This window comes from Macaca nemestrina, chromosome 1, assembly GCF_043159975.1.
Source record: "Macaca nemestrina isolate mMacNem1 chromosome 1, mMacNem.hap1, whole genome shotgun sequence".
Lineage (NCBI taxonomy): Eukaryota > Metazoa > Chordata > Mammalia > Primates > Cercopithecidae > Macaca > Macaca nemestrina.
This window is the reverse complement of record NC_092125.1, coordinates 184,403,145-184,426,641: the sequence shown is the minus strand read 5'-3', so window position 1 is coordinate 184,426,641 and position 23,497 is coordinate 184,403,145. Positions and strand designations below refer to the sequence as shown.

The 23,497-nt window shown below is 37.8% G+C and overlaps 1 protein-coding gene across 20 annotated transcripts in view; it reads right to left on the bottom strand.

Annotated features, from left to right (window-relative positions):
- LOC105495012 (BEN domain-containing protein 5) overlaps positions 1-23,497 on the bottom strand; it is a 1,475,945-nt gene that overhangs the window by 698,373 nt on the left and 754,075 nt on the right. Inside the window, exon 1 of one of the 20 annotated variants that reach the window (XM_071093319.1) lies at positions 18,121-18,367. The exons of the other annotated variants lie outside the window; for them this stretch is intronic. The gene's annotated coding sequence lies outside the window, so the exon portion shown is untranslated. Of the gene's footprint in view, positions 1-18,120; positions 18,368-23,497 lie in introns of those variants that run through there. 20 annotated transcript variants of the gene reach the window in all.

Here is a 23,497-nt window from a genome sequence, read left to right as displayed (position 1 = left end):
TCAGAAACACATTAATAGACCTTTCAATATAGCTTGGTGTCCACAATAGTCTAGGTGACCACACCCAATGTTTATACTGTGGTTTCCTGTAGAGCTTCTGAATGTCTCTTACCTAACCTTTTCCACACACAATTGTCAAACAGTTTTCCTACAAAAAGCTTTGATCATTGTCTTCCTGCCTAAAAGCCATTCAGTAATTTCATATTGTCACCAGCATAAAGTGCAAGTTCCTTAAAAAGATAATCAATACCTTTCAAACTTTAGCTCAAGGCCAATATGTTAAATTTATCTGCCTCTAGTTTCCTATTACTATATTTATATGTTGATAGAATATAGACCTCTCATTTTTCCTGGAATGTATTTTACACACTGTCTCTTTCACTTTTGCTCACATTTTTTCCAAATGCCTAGTTATCATTATTTCTACTTCTCTCTCTGACAGAACAGATACCCTCTACTAGAAAGCCCACCATAATTTCTTGATTATATTAACATAAGCTGGGTCAGTGATCACATCACCATATCATTCATTACTCAAAGAAGGCTGGCATCATGAATAGACTAGGTACCTGCCTAGGTCTTTGAGCTCTATAAATGCTCCACTGCTCCATCCCAAACGGAGGATATTTCCTTAGGCTGAGGCCTAGAGAATGAAAAGGAGTGGCTATAGAAAGAGCATAGCAGGCCAAAGGACCATTATATACAAAGGTAGAAAATAAATCATTATATTCTAGGAATTCCATGTGCTCTATGTTATGATTCAACTGAGATTCAGACTAGGAAGAAAAAAATTGTATTTGTTTTAGAGAATGTTGGGTACACAGAATTAAATTAGTGCAAATCCATGCTTCATGAGACACTGTCATCATCTGTCTGCACATGACCTTATTGTACTTTATTTTGTTTTGTTTACAATTGGTTCTCTGCAGGTTCTGCATCCACAGATTAAGACAACAGTGGATTAAAAATACTATTTTAAAAATAATAAAAATAACAATACAACAATAATATAATTCTTTTAAAAATACAGTATAACAACTATTTACATAGCATTTACATTGTCTTAGGTATTTAAAGTAATCCAGAGATAATTTTAAGTGTATGGGAGGATGTGTAGGTTATATGCAAATGCTACCCTATTTTATGTAAGGGACTTCAGCAGTCACAGATTTTGATATCCGAGGGTGCTCCTGGAACCAATACCTAAGAACACTAAACCATGCCTATATTTATTTTTAAAATAAATTTTACATTTTACCATTATGACCAGGGCTGCTATGATCAATCTTGTATCCTCATGCACATTTTAAGAGTTCTTTTGAATACTAACCTAAAAGTAGAATTGCTGGCTACTATGTAAATGTTCAGATAATGCCAAATTGCTGTGATCTGGAGGGTAGCAATTAGAGAAATAGTCCAGATGAGAACACTCAATAGTCCAGATGAGAATACTCAACCAAGTTATTCACCTCCCCAGGTTGCTCAAGCATGGTTTTTCCTTGATGCTACTGATAATCCTATGGAAAGATCACCTGGCACCAACCACAGTCTTGGAGGTTAAAGAAGAAAGGGTTTATCTTCATTGGAGTGAGATTTTTGAGCTCCTTCACTACTTTTATGGTGGGGGTCATGTTGCCTTGGCACTTGTGCCTGTTCGGCCAGCTAGGTCTATTGTGGGTGCGGCCCTAGATTTTTATGTTTTAGGAATAACCCAGCAGAGTTTGGCTTCATGTCTTGCATCACGCAACTCTTGCCACCTGCACCAAGGACTTCCCTGTTGTTTCGGAGGTACAATAACTATGGTACCTGCTTGATGCCCACACACTCATATTGGCTCACCTAACTGGACCCATGAGACTTCAGGCCACGGGTGGGCCAGCATGGAGTGCACTGGTTGCATACCATCCATCTCCTAGTGACTCATTCTGTATCCTGTGATTCACTCTGCTGATGTCTCTGCTGCTGTCAGCAGCCGCTGGGGACCAGGAGGCACAATCTAATGTATGGAGGGAGTTGATGCTTTATGGGGCACATTTTTCACTAATGAGAAATGAGAAAGATGGAGAAACAAAGCTGTGGTCAGCCAGTAACCTGCCTATATATGCTTCCTAAACCTCTTCTCCATATTAATTGCCTTTTTGTCTCACTCTTGGTGCCCTGAGATTGCCTTCAATCCAAATTGAAAAGCAGTATTAGCAGAAGTTTTTGCCTCAGGGAAGCCAAGTAGCATTTTAGACTAGCAAAGCCATATAAGAGAAAGTACAATACTAAAGCAGTGGAAGTGTCACAGTTGTAGAAAGGAAGGAAACTCAGCTCAGCTGTAGCACAGTACACACCCTCTCCTCTAACTCACAGATTGCCTGGCCAGCTAAATAGCTGGTTGTGCCTTGCCCTGTGATACCTCCTGATCTGTATAACAACTGAATTATTCCTTGCTGAACTGATTACATCAGTCCATTTCTATTCCTATAAGGGCCTGCATTTTTCCGTTTCACTTTTTACAGCTTCATCAGTTCCAACCCAGATCATCCATGTCATGTGGTCACATATTTTGTTTTATTGAGGTGAAACTCATAAAACAAAATTAACTACAATTTTAAAGTAAACAATTCAGTGACATTTAACACAGTCACAACAATGTTTTGCAACCACCACCTCTATCTAGTTCTGAAACATTTTCATCACTTCAGAAGGCAGCCCATTAAGCAGTTATTCCCCATCCTGCTTAGAGGATGAAGTTTAAATTCATGTGTGTTGAGCGATGTGCTGAGCAACATCTGCCTTACTACTTTGAGGTCACTCCATCCATACACTAAGCCTATAAAGTCAGATTTTTTTCTCTGGTTTTGCAGATGAGAAAACTGAGGTTTAAACAGGTTAGATGAGATATTCAGATGACCAGAACTCAAGTTTGCATAAAGACAAACCCCAGCCCTTTCCACTAAACCGTGCTGCCTCAAAATTGTGAATATTTTTCTCACTTATAAGTGGGAGCTAAGCAATGGGTATGCAAAGGCATACTGAGTGGTATAATGGACTTTGGAGACTCACAAGGGGGAAGAGCAGGAGAGGAGTGAGGGATAAAAAACTACAAATTGGGTACAATGTACACTACTTAGGTGATGGATGCACTAAAACGTCAGGCTTCACCACTATAAAATTCATACAGGTAACCAAAAACCATATGTACCCCAAAAGCTATTGAAATAAAAAGTATATATAAATTTATAACATATTTATATATTATATATAATATTATATATTATATACAAATATTATATATTATATATTTATATTTTGTCTCACTCTTGGTTCCATGAGTTATTGCATATTTATATTTATATAATATGTATTATGTAAAATATTTATATATAAATATAATATATAAATATGTTTATATAATATATACATTTATCTTACATAAATGCATATATTTATATTCATATATAAATATTTGTACATTATAATTATATATTTATATATAAATATTTATATACATTAATATACAAATATGTTTACATTTAAATATTTGTATTTATATAAACATAAACATATTAATGCATACATATTCATTAATACACTGAAAGTCAAATATATAAAATATATAATACATAATTTAAGTATGTATATAAATATATATATATAAATTGTGACTATTTTGAGAACATTTAAAACTTATCCTTGGATATACATAACAATATTAAACCTTAAATAGTTGATTCTTTGTTATGGTAGTTATCTATTTCTATATGAAATCACCCAAAAGCTTAGTGAGTTACAGTAACAACCATTTATTTGCACAAAATTATGTCCATTGGGAATTTGGTCTAGACTTAGCTGGGTAGTTTGACAGCTTCTTCACATAATAGCAGAAGCATTCTAATAGTACCAAAGCAGATATGGCAAGGGCTCTTAATGTCTGAACAGCTTCAGAAATCACAAAGTGTTTTTTCTGACACATTCTAGTGGTCAAAACAAGTCTTAAGGCCAGTCCAGACTGAAAGCCTGAGAAATAGATTCCACATCCTCATGAGAAAAGTGTTAATGTCACATTGCAAAAGGGTATGAACTCAGGGAGGTGTGTTTCATTGGAGGCTGTAACTGTAAGAATCTACTCTACATATTCTACAGTTAATTCCCTAACTGATTATTTTTCTCTCTGTAATATTCCTGGCACAAGGACCCCTTCAAGTGTTATTTGGGGAGAGGAAACAAAGACATCATTCAAAATCACTATTCTGCTGCCTATAGTGGGTGGACAGATATGAGGTCTGAATATTCTGTTTCCATGTGTGTGGGTTACACACCACCTATATTCCTCAGTGTACTCCAGTACAAGGCTTGATCACAGCCCATATTTCAAGTGATTTTCAGATCCAACCAAAACACTTCAGTTCCAAATGGGTTTAGAGTAGAAACAGATTAACATTTTAAAAAGACTTTTTTCTTCCCTGCAAGGATATATCTAGAAATAAACTCTGAAAATGAGTGATGTAGGAGAATAACTCACATATGTTTCTAACTATTAGAAGTGAAGGAACTACAGTCTGATAGTCATTCCACTGACCATCACCCTTCCTTGGGTGTCTTGTTCCTTCCTTACATGCCAATTCAGAAAGTAAGATCAGTGACTGTAATGTTGCTTGCTCTGTGGCCTGAAATTATCTCTTTCTCCAGTACCTTTGTGTATCCTTCAGGAAGACACTCACTTTTTCCTCTGTGTCCACGCCCTAATGTACTACATGTATATGATTACCACAGATTATCAATATGTTTTTATATGGCAGTCAAGAGAAATTTGTTGATATACATGGGCAGATACTAGACTAAGAGCTAAACAAGAATTATTGCATTTAATCCTTATGCCAAACCCTATTATCACTATCTTAGAGACAGGGACATTTAAGCACAGAGATAATAATTTGTGCAAATCACAAAAATTGTAAATAGTGGAGCTGGTATTTGAACTCAAAACAACTAATGGTAGAGACAGACCATAATCTTTAGTCACCAAAATATATTTCTTCCCTATGTTCCAGCTATTATAGAGGATAAAAAACATAGAGATGACTAAGAAAGAGTAACAAATTTCCAGATCCTTGTGATCTAATAGAGGAGACAGATACTTTGTTCATTTATTAATACACTGAATGTCAATTATCTTCTAGGAACCAAGCTAAGCCCTGAGGATATATATTACATTGACCTTGTCTTCAAGAAAATCATAATTTAGCAGGAATACAGAAGGCAGACATACAATTCTCCTTAGAGTGGTAAATGCTAGAGCAGAAGGAATGAGCCAGGATGAGAGCCAGATGTGTGCCTCTGAAAAAATTGGAAGTGGGAGGCGTAGGAGGGAATGTGGCAAGGAAAGCTTCCCTGAGAAGATTATGCCACATCAGAAGCTTTATGAACCAGGAGGAAGAGAGAGAGAGTAATTTATGAATTGAGGTAGTGTCTAGGAATTTGTTAATTTGACAGGGACTTAAATAATGGGCAGAACTTTAACAAGGGAGAGGGTGGGAAAGGACATTGTGAGCAGAGCCAGCCAACCAGTGTGGAGGTAGGATCCTATACCATGTTGTCCCATGAATAATAAATTTAGATGAAGCACAGGGTACATAGAAGAAGATAGTAGAAGATGATGTCTAAAAGACCATAAAAGTTCATTGTTGGGTTTTGAAAATCCATGTGAGAAACTTAATTATTATCATCATAGCAACAGGGAAGCATGGTAGGAGTTTAAGTAGGATAAAAGCATCATGAGATTTGGATACAATAGTACTCTAGGCTAGGCACGGTGGCTCACACCTGTAATCCCAGCACTTTGAGAGGCTGAGGTGGGCAAATCACCTGGGGCTGGGAGTTCAAGACCAGCCTGACCAAAAATCGCATCTCTACTGAAAATGCAAAAATCAGCTAGGTGTGGTGGCACATGCCTGTAATCCCAGCTACTCGGGAGGCTGAGGCAGGAGAATCGCTTGAACCTAGGAGGCAGAAGTTGTGGTGAACCGAGATCGTGCCGTTGCCCTCCAGCCTGGGCAACAAGAGTGAAACTCTGTTCAAAAAAAAAAATAGTACGCTATACCACACCAAGGATCTGTATGGATAGAAGAGCAAAAATCCATCTTAAGACAGAAAGGAAAAGAACAATCTTTTATTCAGTGACTATTACGTATGAAGCCTAAGGTTAGTTGTTTATATTTGTTCATTTAACTCAAAATATAACCATGTGAAATAGATACTAATGCCATTATTTTACTGATTGGAATACAGCGCGAAGAGGTTAATTTAACTCCTTCAAACCCAATAGTAAACTAGAAAGGAGTAGAGCTAGAATTTGAACCCAGTCTTTCTGTATCTGGAGTCTGTACTTTTTGCTTACACTATACTGTCTCTAATTCCATGAAGGTCTTTGCCAGTGTATATTTATTCTATTAAGCCAGTCAGACCCTGTTCTAGTTGGTAGGAATACAGAGTGATCCATACAGACAAATCTCTACTCTTGGAGTTCACATTTTAGTGGGAAAAGACTGACATTATACTAATGAAAAAAGATATGTAAATATGTTATAAATGCTATATGGAGTAATAAGTATGGTAAGAGAACAATGATTGAGGGTTGGGATTACAATTTTAAATTGTGTGGTCAGGAAAGGTGACATTTGAGTAGAGACTTCAGTGAAGTGGGGAAGTGAACGATGTGGATCTCTTGGAGGAACTTCTAGACAGAGAAAACAGAGTATAAACAGGATATACAAAAAAGACGAAGGATTAGTTAAGAGATAAGGGGAAAGTCAGAAGAACGTGCAGTTTCAAGCAAAGTAAACAAAGTGTTTAAGGATAGAGTGATCAATTGCTGCTGAGTGGTGAAGATTGAAAACTAAGCATATGATTTGTCAACACTGGAAATCATTAGTGCCCCTAACAAGAGTAATTTTAGTGGAATGATGGGATAAAAGGCCTTGAAGTTGGGTTAAGAAACAGTGAGAGGAAAAGAGAGATAGAAAATAGTCTATTCTTTCAAAAAGTTTTTCTATATCAGAGGGCAGAGAAGTGGGGCCACAACAGCTAAACAAAAAATGGGCAATGAGGTTAATTTTTTAAAAAGTTGAAGCACTGTATCATATTTGTATGCTGATGAGACTAATCCAGTAAGAACTAGAAAACTGTGAAGTTAGAAAAATTTTTTATAAAATCTCTATGAAGGTGAATTGAGTTGATATTCAGGAGAAAAGATAGCCTTAGATAAAAGCTCAAATAATTTATCAATTGTAATAGAGAAGGATGGCAAAGTTTCAAAAAATGGACAGATTTGCAGGTTGAAGTGCAGAAGGATGTTCTCCAGGATTGCTTCTATTTCTCCCATAAAATTAAAATAAATGTCATTGTTAGAAGGTAAGTTCCTTTTCCATAATTTCATGTTTATTTAATATGCATGGCCTCTTTCTGAGTATTCATTCTCTCATTCTTAGGGGAATTTTTGACTGATGAATTTGAAAGAATGAAATGAAATTGTTTAGGAACAGCCAACAGAGAAAGTACTTTCCACTGTGCTCTTCCATGTTGTTCAATCCATAGGAGACTACTCTGTTTCTGGGAAGGAAGTAGGCCTGCAGCTTTCAGCTACCTTTGACTGAGTTTCTCTATTAGAAAGACCACTTATATGCAGATACATGTAATATTTTCTTTACCAGCAATAAAGATGATATCTTTGATCTCTATCTGCTGACTCTTGTGCCTTTCTCTGCAGACATCCTGAACTCAAATGGCAGGGGGAAAAAAAAAGCCCTGCCATCTCTTCCGACCTCTGAAGTCACCATGCCCATTAACTGAGGATGAAGAGTGAAGGAATATTGAATGTCTGAAGAGTGAGAAAATGTTATAAAATTATCCTTTCAAAAGATGGAAGAATAAATGGACTTGGCAAATGTAACATGGACTTCACCTAAAGTCATCTAAAAAGAAACCAAAAATCATGGTTTTGAGATTTTGTCCAAATACATTATCTCAGGTACAAATGAAAAAAAGTTATTCTAATGTAGTTGGATTTAATGAGAATTGAGATTTTTCTAGAAAGTAAGGTACAGGGGAAAGAAGGTAAAGTAGTTAAAGGTACCTAAGAAATTATTATAAAAATAAATCATGAACTCTAAGCTGATAAGGAAGGAAATGGGCAGATAAGGGGGATCAGGGGCATTGAAAAGATACTAGCATCAATGGTTTGTCTTTCTAATGGGGTTGAAGAATTATAAAAGCAGGAATATGGAAGGGATGGACTGAAAAGAAAGCAGATGATACAAGTATTGTTGTATGTTTTCACATTTTATCATTTCTGAAAAAGGAAAGGTAAGGACAACTTAGATTTAGTAAAATACGGTAATAATCGATAAGGTCTAGAATATGACAATAGTGTTGCTGAGGTGGGTGAAAGTCAACAAACTGAATGAAAATCAACATTCATTAAAATACTGAATGTGACATTATCAAGAACAATGACAGGAGTAGTGATAAGAACATCAGAATATAGGTATTTTCTAAAGTGATTTCTAATTCTCTTATGCTATGGTTCTATTATTAAAACAAGTACAGGGAAAACTTACATCATTTACTTTCTATATACAATGAGACTAAAAGATATCCATCAACTGATCAGGGTCTACATGGTATATTATAAGTTTAATTGACATGTAATGGGGCTGTCCTAAGTTCAAATCAAGGTCAAAGAGAAAGACAGACTACTTTTGGATCTGTCACGATAACAAGTAAGTGCTATGAACTACCTGCGAAAAAGATAAGATGCTACCTGTGTAGATGACATGGTGATGAGTGACAAGTCATGGATGCTGTTCCATGGTTTCATTCTTAATCTAAATCACTTGGACAAGAATCATTAACTCCTTTGATCAGAAGTTCTTCCTGCCCATACAATTATATACAATACACGATCACTCTAGGAGGGCATAGTGTCATGAAGGAGAAAACCATAGACTAGTTTTTCCGTACTCTGTAGGTACATAGTAAGTATTAATTCCATAAAGACTGGATGAAGATGAGGGTGGTGGTTATGATGATGATGATGATGATGATGACAATGATGATGGAATTAAAAGGCCAGATTCTCCACACTTGTAAACTATATACCATGTTGGCCAATTATTAGTAAACCGCCATTTGTTGATTATTAACTGTATTCAGGGTCTTAGTCTCAAGTTGCAGTAAGGTAAAAAGAAGTGAAATCTCCAAAAACAAAACTAAAACTTAGGTAAGGAGCCCAGACATATGTCTATATTTACACATACGGACATGACACTTCCAGAAACCACGCATCAGAATATTTAGTCATGGGTACCAACACAAACACCACACTCCGCAAAAATCAACGGCACGTGTAGAATCCTCCAGTCCCATAAGCACAGCTATCCTTATAATGGGACAATCCCTGAAGTCATAAAATAGTATCTCAATTGCTCTTGCTCATACAAACCATGAAAGCAATCCTGAAGTAATGATTTGACTTACCATGTTGTTTGATAATAGAGGCTAATGCACAGATGATAGAACACATGGACTTTGCACAAACTGCTGCTGATGAGAGTCATTTCTCAAGATAAATTCGTAAATTGTTACACTGATGCCTAATTTTAATACCCTATATATACAATTTTAGCTAATATAGGTCTACATTTCAGGTCCTGATCACTCCTGGGTACTATCAAAAACATCTCTTAACTTTCTATCTCTCTCTCTCCTTTCTTTCTCTCTCATACACACATAACATGTGCATACTAAGTCCTATAATGCATATGGGGAAATTGGAAATGGGGTTACTGGAACACAGATCATGATGTGCTCCCATATTAAATTTAATAGCAAAAGAAAAGGCTAGTCAGGGAACTGGCAGGATCCTAGGCCAGAAAAGAGTAACTGGTGACAACTCAACAAACTCTATCTTGGCTTTCAAGAATCATCCCCACCCAAACAATCTGGCCTCTAGATCCCATTTTGATTATATCTTGTGAAGACACATGGTACAGCAGGAAGAGTGCTGGAATAGTCAAACCTCTGAGTTCCAATTCAGACTCTGCCACTGAACTTAATGCATCCTTAGCTGAGTCATTTTACTTCATAATCTAGTATAGAAACATAAAAATAATGTCTTGAGTGTGGTATAATGGGGTTCCTACTGTACCATAGGAACATAGATGAGGACTTGACTAGCTTTTCCTAGCCACAATCAGCCAGCAAAATGAACATTACTATTTTCCTTACCATCTAATCATTCCTGTGTGCTCTTTTAACCAGTCACATCACAATCATAATCCCCAAGGAACAATATGTGATGTGAATAACACTTTTCAGTTAGTAAAGCACTTCCATGGTGATCCTCCACAAATCAGTGGGTTTGACATGCCTGTTTGCTGATGAAAAAACTGAGGTCTACAACAGCAAAGCAACTCATCAGTCATATTGAAACAGTTAATCTGACTTCCATATGGTAAATTTCTTTTGACTCCCTTAGTGCCCAGCATGAAGCTCTGCACTCAGTGGAATTGAGTGCCATGTCTTCTGCCTGGATGTGCCCTTTTACACAGGCCCATTAAGGTTACTAAGGCCATTAAGATCAATCTGTTCATTTCATATTCCCCCTGAAGGGGGAATCATATGGCAGGGGTCAATTTTGTATTGAGGAGTGGGGAGGACATAGCACCTGCTGCATGGAAAGAGAGCCTGATATTTACCAGGGAAATTCAGTTATCACTGAGATGGATGGGAACCCAGGAAACAAGATGAGAATTAATGTCAACTGGAATACCAATTTTCCTGAAACAATAAATACCTTTTCTAAAACTCTGGCCCTACAGCAGGCCTACATCTTCAGGTTTCACATGGAGAGCCTCAAACTGAAGATGACAGTTAGAAGGCTGTGGTGCACAAAAATTATAAACGAAATTATAATATGTCCTAAGATGCCAAATGACAGAGTTTAGAAAAACTCAGTGTATTTAGCAGGGTGGAGTGAAAAGAGCAAAGGCTTTGGACCTACGCAGATTTAAGCTGGAATCCTAATTCTTTCACTCACTAGCTTTGTGACTTCGAGCAAGTGATTTCACACCCCTGAACCTCAGGTTCCTCATAAATATAATGTATATTATAATAAATGTTTATTATAACATGCATTAGAGATAATGTCCTCCGTAAAACAGCAGAGCAGAAATGTCAAGTGTATATGTTACTTAAATTTGGTGCTCATTAATAGTACCTAACAATAATACAGTATCCTATATAGTTTTAAGGTCTATTCCTAGCAGTCAATTCCAATGATGTCATCCCAGCTCTGCATGCAGAATTCAAGTCTCCCTCTTAGGGTTCCATTACCCCTTGCACAGAATTCTGATCTTGTACTTGCCACGCCATATAGTAATTATGACAACTCTGTGTCCGTTTCATTCAGCACTATATTCTTAGGGCTTGACACATGGTAGGTACCCAGCAAATGTTAGGTAAATAGATGAATAATGTATTCCCTAATAGAATACAAACCTCTCAAGAATGGGAACTAGGTCTCATTCTCAAATTTAATCTTTATGAGAATGGGGACCATTCCTGCTTCGTGCCTTGATTCACTGCTGAAACACTAGTAACTAGGCCAGTTACTGGGGTTAAGTGAGCTGAGCCTATATTTCCAGCAGCAGTTCAGGACCTGAAACAGAGTGAATGCTCTGTGAATGTTTGTTGAATGAATGAATGAATGAATGAATGAATACAATCTTTAACTAGTCCTTTTACTAAAGTAGGTAAAGATTCATCCACTTGGGGTGACTAGTAAATGGTCAGTAATTACTGGGTACATCTTGGTTAGAGATAGTATCAAAGCTGCATAGTTCCATTGAGATGAAGGCAAATCTTGGATGTCAGAGCTATAAAAATCCGTAAAGACTATCCAGTCATCTTATGCTAGTAAAACTCACTTATGCTTTTTAAATTTTTCTCAAAAAATGAGGCTTTCACTATTATTTCCATAATGCTAAGAGTACTGGGAAACCATTAAAGCATTTTAAACAGATTTCCATTTTCCAAGACCAATCTGGTTGCAGTATTAATAATAGTTTGGAGGTCAACACAACCTGAATGCACGTAACCAGTAAGGAGGCTATTGCAGTAGCCCAATGAGGAATGATAGTAACTTAAATTGTAGAATATCAATGGAGATAGTGAGAAATGTACAGATTCAAGAGCCAAAGGATACAAAATCAACTGGATATGGTAATGAATTATATATAGGGGATATAAAAGAAAAAAATGGGTTAGAAATATCAGTGGCATTATTCTGTTTTTGTTTTTCTCCCCTAATGGAACTGACTTTCTTTAAAATAGTAGTCCTGTCAAATTAGTTTTGGTATTTCCAGTGCCTCATATTGGGCCTTAAACATAGAAGATACTTGGTGAAAGTTTGCTGAAAGAATGAACAAATCATTGCACAGCAGGCAGAGGACAAAAGGAGCAATATTCAGAAGTCAACACTAGCAAGGGAGAGGCCAACAGGTCTGTAACTACTTGGCTGCAATTTATAGGAAGAACTGGCAGATTCAAGACACTACTAGATAGACTATTAAGGAAAAGCTATGACACAGAGAAACAGACAGACATGAGGTATAATGTGATATCTCTGTCTTAGTAAGAGAAGAGATGTAGTAGTTATGAATTATGATAAAGCCAGTGAAGCAGTTATGAATTCAGGCTTTCAGCCAGACTGCATGGGTTCTAACTCTGGCTCTGCCTCTTCCTGCTATATGACCTTCTTTAGGCAGTTACTTAACAATCTCAGCTTCTTTATTTGTAAATAAGACAATAATAGTAACAATCTCACATGATGGTAATGAAGAGGTAGGAATGAATTGGGCACATGTGGAGGTGGTATGGATCGTGGCCTTACAGGATCAGAAAGTGCATTTTGAGGAGGAGGACAGCTTGGTCATTTAATCTTATCATTTATTGATTCATTACTTATCATTTATTGATAAGTCATATAAAGCACTTATCAATGACTAGTAAAATATCTTAATACTCAATAAACATTAGGTATCAACCAATATATGAGGCCAAAACAGGAAGAAAAATAATAATAGCAATAACTGTCATTTATCTGGCCCCTGCTAAATAATAGTCTCTTTCCAATAACCATTTTACAGATGGGAAGAGTGAGGCTCAGAAAGGTTAAATAATTTTCCAATAGTAAGTGGAAAATTTGACACCAGGTCTGTCTGAACTTCAAGGCCCATGCTATACTGCTAACTTTACTGAACTATTGAATTGGGTCTCCATTTAGTCCCTGACCAACCATGGCCTTGGTATATCTAGTACGGAAGATACTGATCCAGAAGATGGGAATCAAATTGCCCAAGTAAAAGCATAGAGGCTTGAGAAGGGAGTGGCAACAAGGAGTCAGACAGAATCTGGTACCCTGCACAGATGCACCATACATCCATATACTCCATGAACCAAGAGCAGTGTGAGCCACATATATGGGACATGCACCCTGTAATTCATTCTGGAAAATGGATAATTATAGGAGGTTGTCAGATTCAATAGGCAAATGCTGGGGAAATCAAAACAACAAATTATGTGAGAGCTGATATTTGTTCAGGCAGACATCTGTCTTCTGTTAGAGAATTTAGGGATGTTTTTCAACACAATGTTTTAAATATGGCTTGGAAAAACCTCTCCTCAGCATGGTCTGCATGATACAGCCAAATTCCTGTTTCCACTGGGTCTTTTCACACTCACAGAGGGCTGGTTCCCACAGTTATGGTGGAGGTAGGGAGGGACAAGGACATATTTAGGCTGAGATCCCTCTACCCAGACAAACCAAGCTGTCCTCCTCCTCAAAATGCACTTTCTGCTGCTGTAAGGCCACGATCCACACCACCTCCACATGTGCCCAATTCATTCCTACCTCCGCAGCCCTGTACACTCTGTTCCCATGGATGGCCTCCTTCCTTGGCTCTGTCTCTCCAAACTCATCCTTAAACATCGAGGTTCTTCAGAAAACCATCCCACACTACTCCAGACTACCCCCAACCTGGGTTCCAACACTTGGCATCTGAGCTGCATGGTCTAGAATTTGATCATCTACTGTAGCTTTGGAGTAAGAGAAGAGAACGGTGCCTTCAGTCAGAAGAATGAATCCTCAGCCACAGCTCTACTACCTCCTGGCTGTGGGGACTTGGGAAAAATCCCAATATCTCTGTGAACCTCAGTTACCTCATCTGTAAAATAAAAATGCTAATATCTACTCACAGGGGTATTGCCTAGGTTAAATGAGATAATGCATTTAAAGCACCACTCAAGATAAAATTTTCATGTGCTGCCTAGTGAACTCATCCAAGTCTGTCTCATCTTCCTGGGAGCAAGAATTATGATGCACTTTTCTTCCCTTCCTCAGAATAACAATCTGCTTCGTTGTAGTTGACTCTTTTTCTCTATATCCCCACATGTAAGATAAGCCAGTCAGAAGCTCCAAACCAATGAAGGCCCTGGGTCAGTGCCATCATAAATTTGGTTTTGCCTGTTCTCCTTAATGGGATTTCTAAGGATGCTGGGGAGAGAACTGTACAAAAAATGAGGAATAACAGAATAGAGGACAACAGAAAACAGAAGTTGTGGCTTCCCCTGGGAAAATTTAGGAATTCAAATCACAGTGGTAGTCAGCCAGACGTAGGCAGTGGTATCTGGTGGATCTTAGCTGCTGAGGCACACGACTAACTGCCCCAGATGGCTACATTAAGCAGGGGTGAGAATAGAATAATTGAGCAAAAAATCCTGGGCATATTAGACCAGTTTCTAAGGTATTACTGGAATCCCACCCTAAGTGAGACAGGGGCAGAAGACCAAGTGAAGAATGACCATATTTAGAAGTGGATCCTGAAAGATAGCAAAAAAGGATACTAAATTGCAGAGTTCTGAAAATAATAAACCTTTCTCTTCAAGGTTCCCTCCCTTAGCATTTTGTTTCTACAATAGAAGTATAAACTATAAATTCTACCATTCATACGCTAGAATTTGGTTCATATGGTACCTTGTACCTATCACAGGGTAAGTGCTTGATACCGACTTACCTTGAATCAATCTTTAACGGAAATATCCATAATCTGGAGTGAGTTAGACCTGCCCTGCCACTTGATAACAATTTGGTCTTGTTCAGCCACTTAATCTCCCTGAATGTTAGTTTCCTTATCTGTTTAATTGGGCTAATAACATGCCTTGCCCTGGTTACTTCAATTGACATTAGAAGCTTGACATGAAATAGTGGATGCAAAAGTGATTTGTAAACTGTGAAACATTAGAAAGATTATTTTTATTCATTGTATCTTATCTTTCTAATGAGGCTATAAATCCCAATGGGTATAAGCTGGTTTTTTTTTTTTTTTTTTTTTTTTCATCATCTGATCCTGTCTCCTAGGGGTAAAAAAGAGGAGACCATTATTATTTGAGCTGCCTTATATTAGGCACTGTACTAGGCACTTATACATACCTCATACAATTTTATTTAGTTCTCCTAACAACTTCATTCATTTTCCCCCTAGACCTGGCTGCTTTCCAAGAAATAACAGATACTCAGTAAATACTTTCAAGATTGAAATATCATAGTTCCATTTTTCACACTTTGGGGTTTGAATGATACCATTAAAGAATAGAAGTGCTATGAAGGGTAATAAGTGCTAATAAGTGACAAAATGGCAGTGATCACCAAGAAAGAAAGGTCCCTTCATAAACATAATCCTGTCTTCTATTCTACTAAAAAGTGTCAAATTCCTGTTCTTAAATCTAATCAAATGTAGAGAGTGATTCTTCTGTCCCAAGAAGTCTCCTGGTCAGAAGGTGATGTTTTTCCTTATATTCACGTTCAATCCTAAGGATTACAAAGAAATTTAGACATTCCCTCTGTATCTCAGAGGGAATTTGAGGAGAGACTTTAGTTCGCTTAGCACATATGTATAGTAAAAACTGACTTCTACTTTTAATTTTGCACTAATCAGAATCAGAAATGATTCTGCCACCTTCTAGTTCTGTTTGAGAATCTTTGATATGACTTTACTGGCGTGGCGCTTCTCATTTCCCCTCCATCTTAAGGGAATTACTGCAGCAATTGGCCTCTTCATTGCCCATAAACATGCCATGCTCATACTGAGGCACTTGTAATTGCCTCCTAACTGCTCTTCCTGCCTCTCTTTGGCCTATCACAACCCATAGTCACAAAAGTGTTATTTCTAATAAGCCAATCTGATCATGCCCCCTCTCCACTTCCAAAGCTCCTCATCATCTGTGAGATGAAGTCCAAATGTCATCGTATGTTAAGCTTTCCTATCCCTACCCCCACCCTCACAATAGGTGCATACATACCTATATAACAATGTTACATGTTTCATTTTTATTTACATACTTGTGGTTTTCTGAATTTTTCTTGCTCTCCCACTTTCAGGCTGTAAATAAACTGAAAAATATGCTGTCCTATTATTTGTTTAGATAGCTCTTATATTACTCCAAGAGTCAACTCAAACACTGTCATCTCAAAGAAGACTTCCATGATCTCCTGATATGTAGCCCCCAGTCTACCTTCTCTCACTGATGTCGCTTCTCTTTCTCAGTATTCTCAGAGCCTCCATAAGCCTATCACAGCACTGGCCACTCCATGTGGTAGACCTTTGGCTTTTGACAGGTATAAGACCTGAACAAAATCCCAACATTAAAATATAGACTATCTAGCTGAATTAATTCATTACATATGAAGTAATTACATATGAAACTGAGGCCCAGAAAGGTGAAGGTTTCTCAGGGTCTGGGACTGGAACCCAAATCTCTTGATCTTTAGCACTTATTCCAAATATTAAAGATAAAGAAAAGAAGAAAAAAACTAACATTTACAAGGTGCCAGATATAGAACGCACTCTCATACATACTAATCCTCTGATATACTTGTCTTAACCATTTTGCTCTTGTCGCTGTTCTACAGAGGAGACCAGGTCTCTAAGAGTCCAAGGTCCACAAGCTAAGTCAGGGTAGAATTGGGATTTCATACTTGTCTCTGCCTCTAAATACAGTGCTTCTCCTTTAATTAGCATATATTTTTCTCTCACTTGAACCACTCAAGACTGTTTTAATCGCTATAGGAAGAACAATGCAAGAATGTGGGAAAAAGCAGATTTACACCAAATATAGTGTACATTGGCAAAATGATTCTGCCCTCAGCACACTGAATGTACATCTCTAAATGGAGAGCTGAGCATAATTGAGGAAAAGTACCATCAACAGATGCAATCTGTGTTTGCAAAACCACTCTTACCCTAGTTCCCACAGACATGTATGCAAATGTCAAGATATACAGGTTGCCAGGAGCCCTGATACTAATTAGGGCAAAGATGTCTGTCCCTAGACAAAGTCAGGTGCCATTGCTATGTCATTTAAGAATGACTTTTGACCTTGTATGATAGATTTATGCAAAGGCTTACATTGAAATGTCAGTATTTCTATAAAATTACATCACATTTGTGCAGTATATAGGATAAGAACACGGGTTTTTGCAGTCAGGCACAAGAGGCTCTGCCAATTTTGGCTTGCCACTTACTAAATGTGTGACCTTAGCTTCTAAGAGCCTCAATGTCCTCATTTGAAAGATAGGGACAATGATAATGTCCTATAAAATTGCCATGAGATTTAAACATGGTGGTGGAGGTAAAGCACTTAGCACAGGGCACAATTTGTGACAAATCTCTCCCCTTTATCTCCTTCTACCAATCTTAATGTCCCTCCAAGTGTTTTAATATGTATTTGATCCCCACAACAATCATGTGCATTAAACAGGGCAGATGCTGTTTCCCCATTTTACAGAGACTCAGGAATTCTACGTGGTTTGCTTGGAAGTACCCAGCTGATAATTATGTGACAGAAATGAGAACCAAACCCCAGTTTTCTTAGTCCATACTGTGCTCCATAGGCTCTGTGGAGGAGGCCAATAAGTAAGACAGACCAGGTCTCTGTCCCCATAGAAATTCCTCTTGACATAACAGATTCTACAGAAAAGGGCATAGGAAATAACCATAGATGGCAGAAATGCCTTACCAGAGACGTTATAAGCAGGTCAGCTACAAGCAAAGCATCACAACTCTTGTGTAAATCCCCTGGCTGCTGAACAGGGATCCACAAAAGTCTGGCTGGAGGTGATACCACTTGTCCATAGTTAATGATGTGCCAAAGAACCAGTTACATGTCACCACAAGAATACAACAAACCCTCCTTCCCTTTCACCACCCTCAGAATAGGCTGTGATGTTACTTTAGAAATGTTTCAATGTGTCTATAGAGCTATTTTAGCATTCTCTTAGTTATACCAATCAACACTTCAAAACAAGAGAAACTTGGACATATGTTCTTCCTGATCATGCCTCACATTGAACTAAAACAGTCTTAACACATTAAAAACACGAAGGAAGTTCTTGCTACTTCCCCCTCACACCTCCCTGCTTCATGACCCAGTTTAGGGACTGATTTTACTTGGCTTATGCAATACTCTGCCTAGTTCCCTGCCCTCGCATCTCTTTTCTTCCCAGAACTGGTGGTCCTTGACCCAATCCTGTTCTTGCAACTATTTAAGGATCCCTCCTTTGGTAGTAGGAAAATCAGCATCAAAGCAATCTCAGCTTGTTCTGTGTCCCAATGCCAGGCAATGCCCAGGTGACCAGCCAATTAAAAATGAGCTGTGGACTCTCTAGCCCTGTGCCCTGGTACTTTCCCTGTATCAGAATGAGCTCTCTCTATACACTTCTGCCTCCATCTAGGGTCTCAGCTTCTCCCTCCATTCTTGGACCTGGGACCAGAGTTCCCCGATGTTCCACACCATCACAATCTGGGCATAATTTGGCCTTTCATCTTATGTCTTTTCTCATCCTTCATAAGAGCTTTGGCAGTAACCAGCTTGTTGAGCAAATGCTCCCCAACACTCTGCCTCCCCTATACATACATATTTCTTCATTCCTATATTCATATGCCCCTCTCCCTGGAATACACCCCATTCAAACTTTGCCTTCAGAATTCCTATTGCATTTATTCTTTAAGGCTAATCTCAAGAATGCCCTACCCTGTTATCCTCCAAAAATGGGAAAATAAAGCAGGAAAACTGTCAAATGTGGTTAAAAAGTGTGAACTTTTAGTAGTCATACTTCCGTACTAAAAGTATGAACTTTTGTAGTCTTGTAGTCATACTTGTCCCTAGCTTTGTGGTCCTTGGGAATGAGCCTTTCTGGTCCTCAGTTTTATCACCTGTAAAATGGTGAAAATAATACCAATTCTACATGGTAACAACGATACCAAGCCTGACACATTGCGGGTACTCAATAAATGACAGCTATTGTAATTACAAGAGAGTGTGTACACAAACAGCTGTCAAAAGAATTAGAATGTAATGGGTATCACAGATCCAGGAGGAAAACTTACATCTGCTTTTTGGCCTGGAAGCCTTCTTGAAGGGCAAACTTTTTACTCAGCCCTGGAAGATGGTTAGAATGCCAACATATTATAAAGATAATAGAAAAAGCATTCTAGGAAGAAATAATGACATAAGTAAAATCATGCAAGTGGGAAAATGGGCATAACTTTAGTTGAAGCACACAGGTTGACTGAAGCCAACCTGGGGAGGGGAGGGTAGTCAAGAGACATATTGCTAGAAACAATTTTGCTGGAGATTAAAACTATGTCATCTACAATGTCCATCAGATGAAGTGAATATAAAAATTCTTACTACCAGAAAATTTGGAAAATATACCAAATCTTCTTTGGCATAGATCCATGAGGAGGTTTCTGTGAGAACAATTTGGCTTTTGCCAGCATTCATAAAAGGTATAAATAAGATTCAGAATTAAGTACAAAGGGAAAGCTAAAGCACCCTTTTTATTTGTTAAGACACAGCAGCCTTTTTGGGGCTTTATTAGAATATTCTTGTGCCAGCTGTCTCTTTTCTCCAACTCACATTCACACAATATGCCTCTCTCTTGTTTCTCGTCAGCACTGCACTAGGATACTAATGAGTTTTCGGGAATAGAAAACCCAATGGAATATTAAAATTGGAAAGGAGAGCTCGTTGAGTTAATTTCGCTGAAGTGCATCACAACACACTGCACTGTTGTAAGAATGAATATTCAAATAGGAATTCAGTCATGGGAAAATTAATTAAGGAAAATGTTATTGCTAATATTGCTTTTTATATGTATACATATGCAGAGACACCCAACCATCTACTGGCTCCACACTGACAATAATAAAAGCTAAACATTTATGAAAATCAAATGTTCAAGACCTCTTGCTGAGTTGGTGTTGAAAGATTTTTAAATTAAAAAAGTTATGATTCCAGAGAATTTTTTCTAAAACACAAATCATGTCACATCACTCGTTTGCTTAAAATTCTTCAATGGATCCAAAACATTCTTCAGAATAAAGTCAAAATCATCAGGGAATTCAAGGCCCTTCACTATGTGGCTCATGCATACTTCCCCTCATTTCACCTACTGCATTCTCCTAAATATATTGTGCTCTTGCAAATCTCTGTCTTTGAACATGCTGTTCACATTGTGCGGAATATTCTTTTACCCCTTGATATGGTTTGGCTGTGTCCCCACCCAAATCTCATCTTAAATTGTAACTCCCACAATTCCCAGGTGTTATGGGAGAAATCCAGTGGGAGGTGACTGAATTATGGGGGTGAGTCTTTCCTGTGCTGTTCTCATGATAGTGAATGAGTCTCATGAGCTATGATGGTTTTAAAAACAGTAGTTTCCCTGCACATGTTCTCTCTTTATCTGCTGCCATCCATATAAGATGTGATTTGCTCCTCCTTGCCTTCTGCCATGATTGTGAGTCCTCCCTAGCTATGTAGAACTGTAAGTCCACTAAACTTCTTTCTTTTGTAAATTGCCCAGTCTCAGGTATGTCTTTATCAGCAGCATGAAAACGGACTAATACACCCATTTTATCAATTCATTTCTGCAGATGCCAGTCAGTATCATCACCTCCTTCCTCTGCCAGAGAAAGGGACTCTCCTGGGTGTTCCCATAGCACACTGAGCTCAGTGTTAGTTGGAAAATGCTGTGCACCTACACAATGCTGGAGATTATGCCAGGCAATTGCACATTTTATTGTCATAGTCTGTTTACTTGGCTGCTTACCCACTAGGCAGAATATTTACTGATAAACTAAACAAATAATATGTAACAGTACTATGCTCAGCACTGGGATTCAATGGTGAACAACAACAAAAAAAACAGTCCCTGCCCTCAGACAGATTATAGTCTAATTATATTTTGTAGACAATTATTACATGTCCTTTGAGTAATAATCTCTATCCTCCTAGTAGTTGAATACTTCTTGAATAAACAAATAAACAAATGAATAAGTGGGTAGATAAGGTGCTTCTTAACTTGAAAGGAGCAGTACACAGATCTTAGGGAGCATAAAATTTAAGAGCAACTTGGTACATCAGTAAGACAATCGAATTTAGAATAAAAATACTGATTCCCAGTCCCCAGATTTACTAAATATGTGATTTTGAGCAAGCCTCTTAATCTCTCTGAGCTTTAATTTTCTAATTCATAAAATATTAATGCCTGTTGGTTTAGAAGGAGTACAAAGTTTTCACTTTTCTCTTTAATATCCAAAGAGTAAAATCAGAAAGAACACAGTGGAAATACTATTCCAGTGGGTCATAGGTTTTAGGGCCAACTCTGATCAACTGGTAGTTGCATTCTAGAGCACTATGTTGAGAAGGTTTCTGAGACAGAATCCAAATTCAGCAGGAAGAAGTAATGTGATCAATTAGCAATGTCTGCCCAGAAGGAAAGAGGAAGGTACCTATGCATGTAGCCAGATATTTGTTACCCTATAGCCAGTGAGCATCCATAGAAAGCTCCTAAGGAGATGAGTGGCATACATTTGAGAGCAGTATGGAATGGAGAGTAAACCATAGTCTGGCAAACTGGACCATCAGAGAGAATCCTCCTTCTCATAATGTCCTTTTAGCTACCTAGAGTAATCTTTCTCCTCTTATAGTTGTCTGGAATTGTCCTTTTTTTATTTGTGGACTGTGAACACCTCGTTCCTGGCACATAGGATAGGGCTGATGTGTTGAACAGATAAGTGAGTGAATGAATAAATGAATGAACAGCTGGTTTTCCTCTCTGCATGACCTTGGCCAGATCCTTAATGTAACATATCAAACTACAATTTGATAGAGTTTGTTGAGTAACAGTTTACATAGCACATTCACCACCTTTAGCTCATTCGATCCTTACTGCAATCCAAATAGGTAGATAATGATAGGACTATTTTATAAATGAGAAAGCTGAGGTTCAGAGATTAAGTGTCCCCTTTTGTATTTATCCTATTTAGTCATCAGTTTCCTAATCAGTGAAAAAAGAGAAAAATACATCTTAGTTTTCTTACCTCACTGGTTTGTAGTGAGGCTCAAACCATTGTCAACGAAAAAGCACGATTTGAACAAAAGGCAATATCTTGATAATGCTTTGCTTGCTGGGAACTTTGCATTAATTAACTTATTTCATTCTCATGAAAACCTGAAAAAGTGGATATGATATCCAAAATTTATTGATGGAGGAACTAAGGCTCCAGGCCCAAGGCCACTAAACTATTAAGGGATAAAATCAATGTTTAACTCTAAAACCCATATTCTTTTCTCTGTATCATAAGATCTTTCCTTCAACAGGACACCCCTGTTACAATAATGCATTCTTTGTTTTTATTTTTCCTCCAAAGATTAGATATATTAGCTGTGGCATATGGCATGCGTAAACACAATTTCTTCAAGACAGTCAGGTTGCTAGCATGTTCTATGTAATTCTTTACAGGACTACATAAGGCAAGGAAGGATTTTCAGAGGCAAATGAGTATATGTACCAGAGGCCAGAAAAGTGGTTTCCTCTAGACAACATGGCTAAGACTGGACCTGCCCATGAGTCTAAGGCTGCACACAAAGTTTCTAAGATAAGCAGGGCTACAAAAGGCCTGTGAAATGCTGCCTATTGAAATCCAGGTCTCACAAAATAATCTATAGCTCCCTCGTCTCCTCAGGGCCTGCAGGTCTGGGCTTTGTTCCTGGGTACACAGATGAGTCCTTTATTCTATTGTTTAAACAAGAAAATTATGGTTCCCTGAAGGGAAAAGGCTTGAATCTGAGCTTAACTTTTTATCAATCATGTTAATTTGGAAATAAGCTATTGGTTTGACTTTGCATTCATCAGAGTCAAGGGTGGATTGTGTTCCTTTGGTCTCCTTTGTCCTTAATTAACAGTCATTGAATACCCATATTAATTAGTGGGGCTGAGAGATATTTTGCCTCACCCTTCACCATGGTGGATAATTAAAAGTCCCATTACTAAAATAGTTGCACTCTTAATTTCTATAAACCTATTATGAAAACAATAATATGATTATAG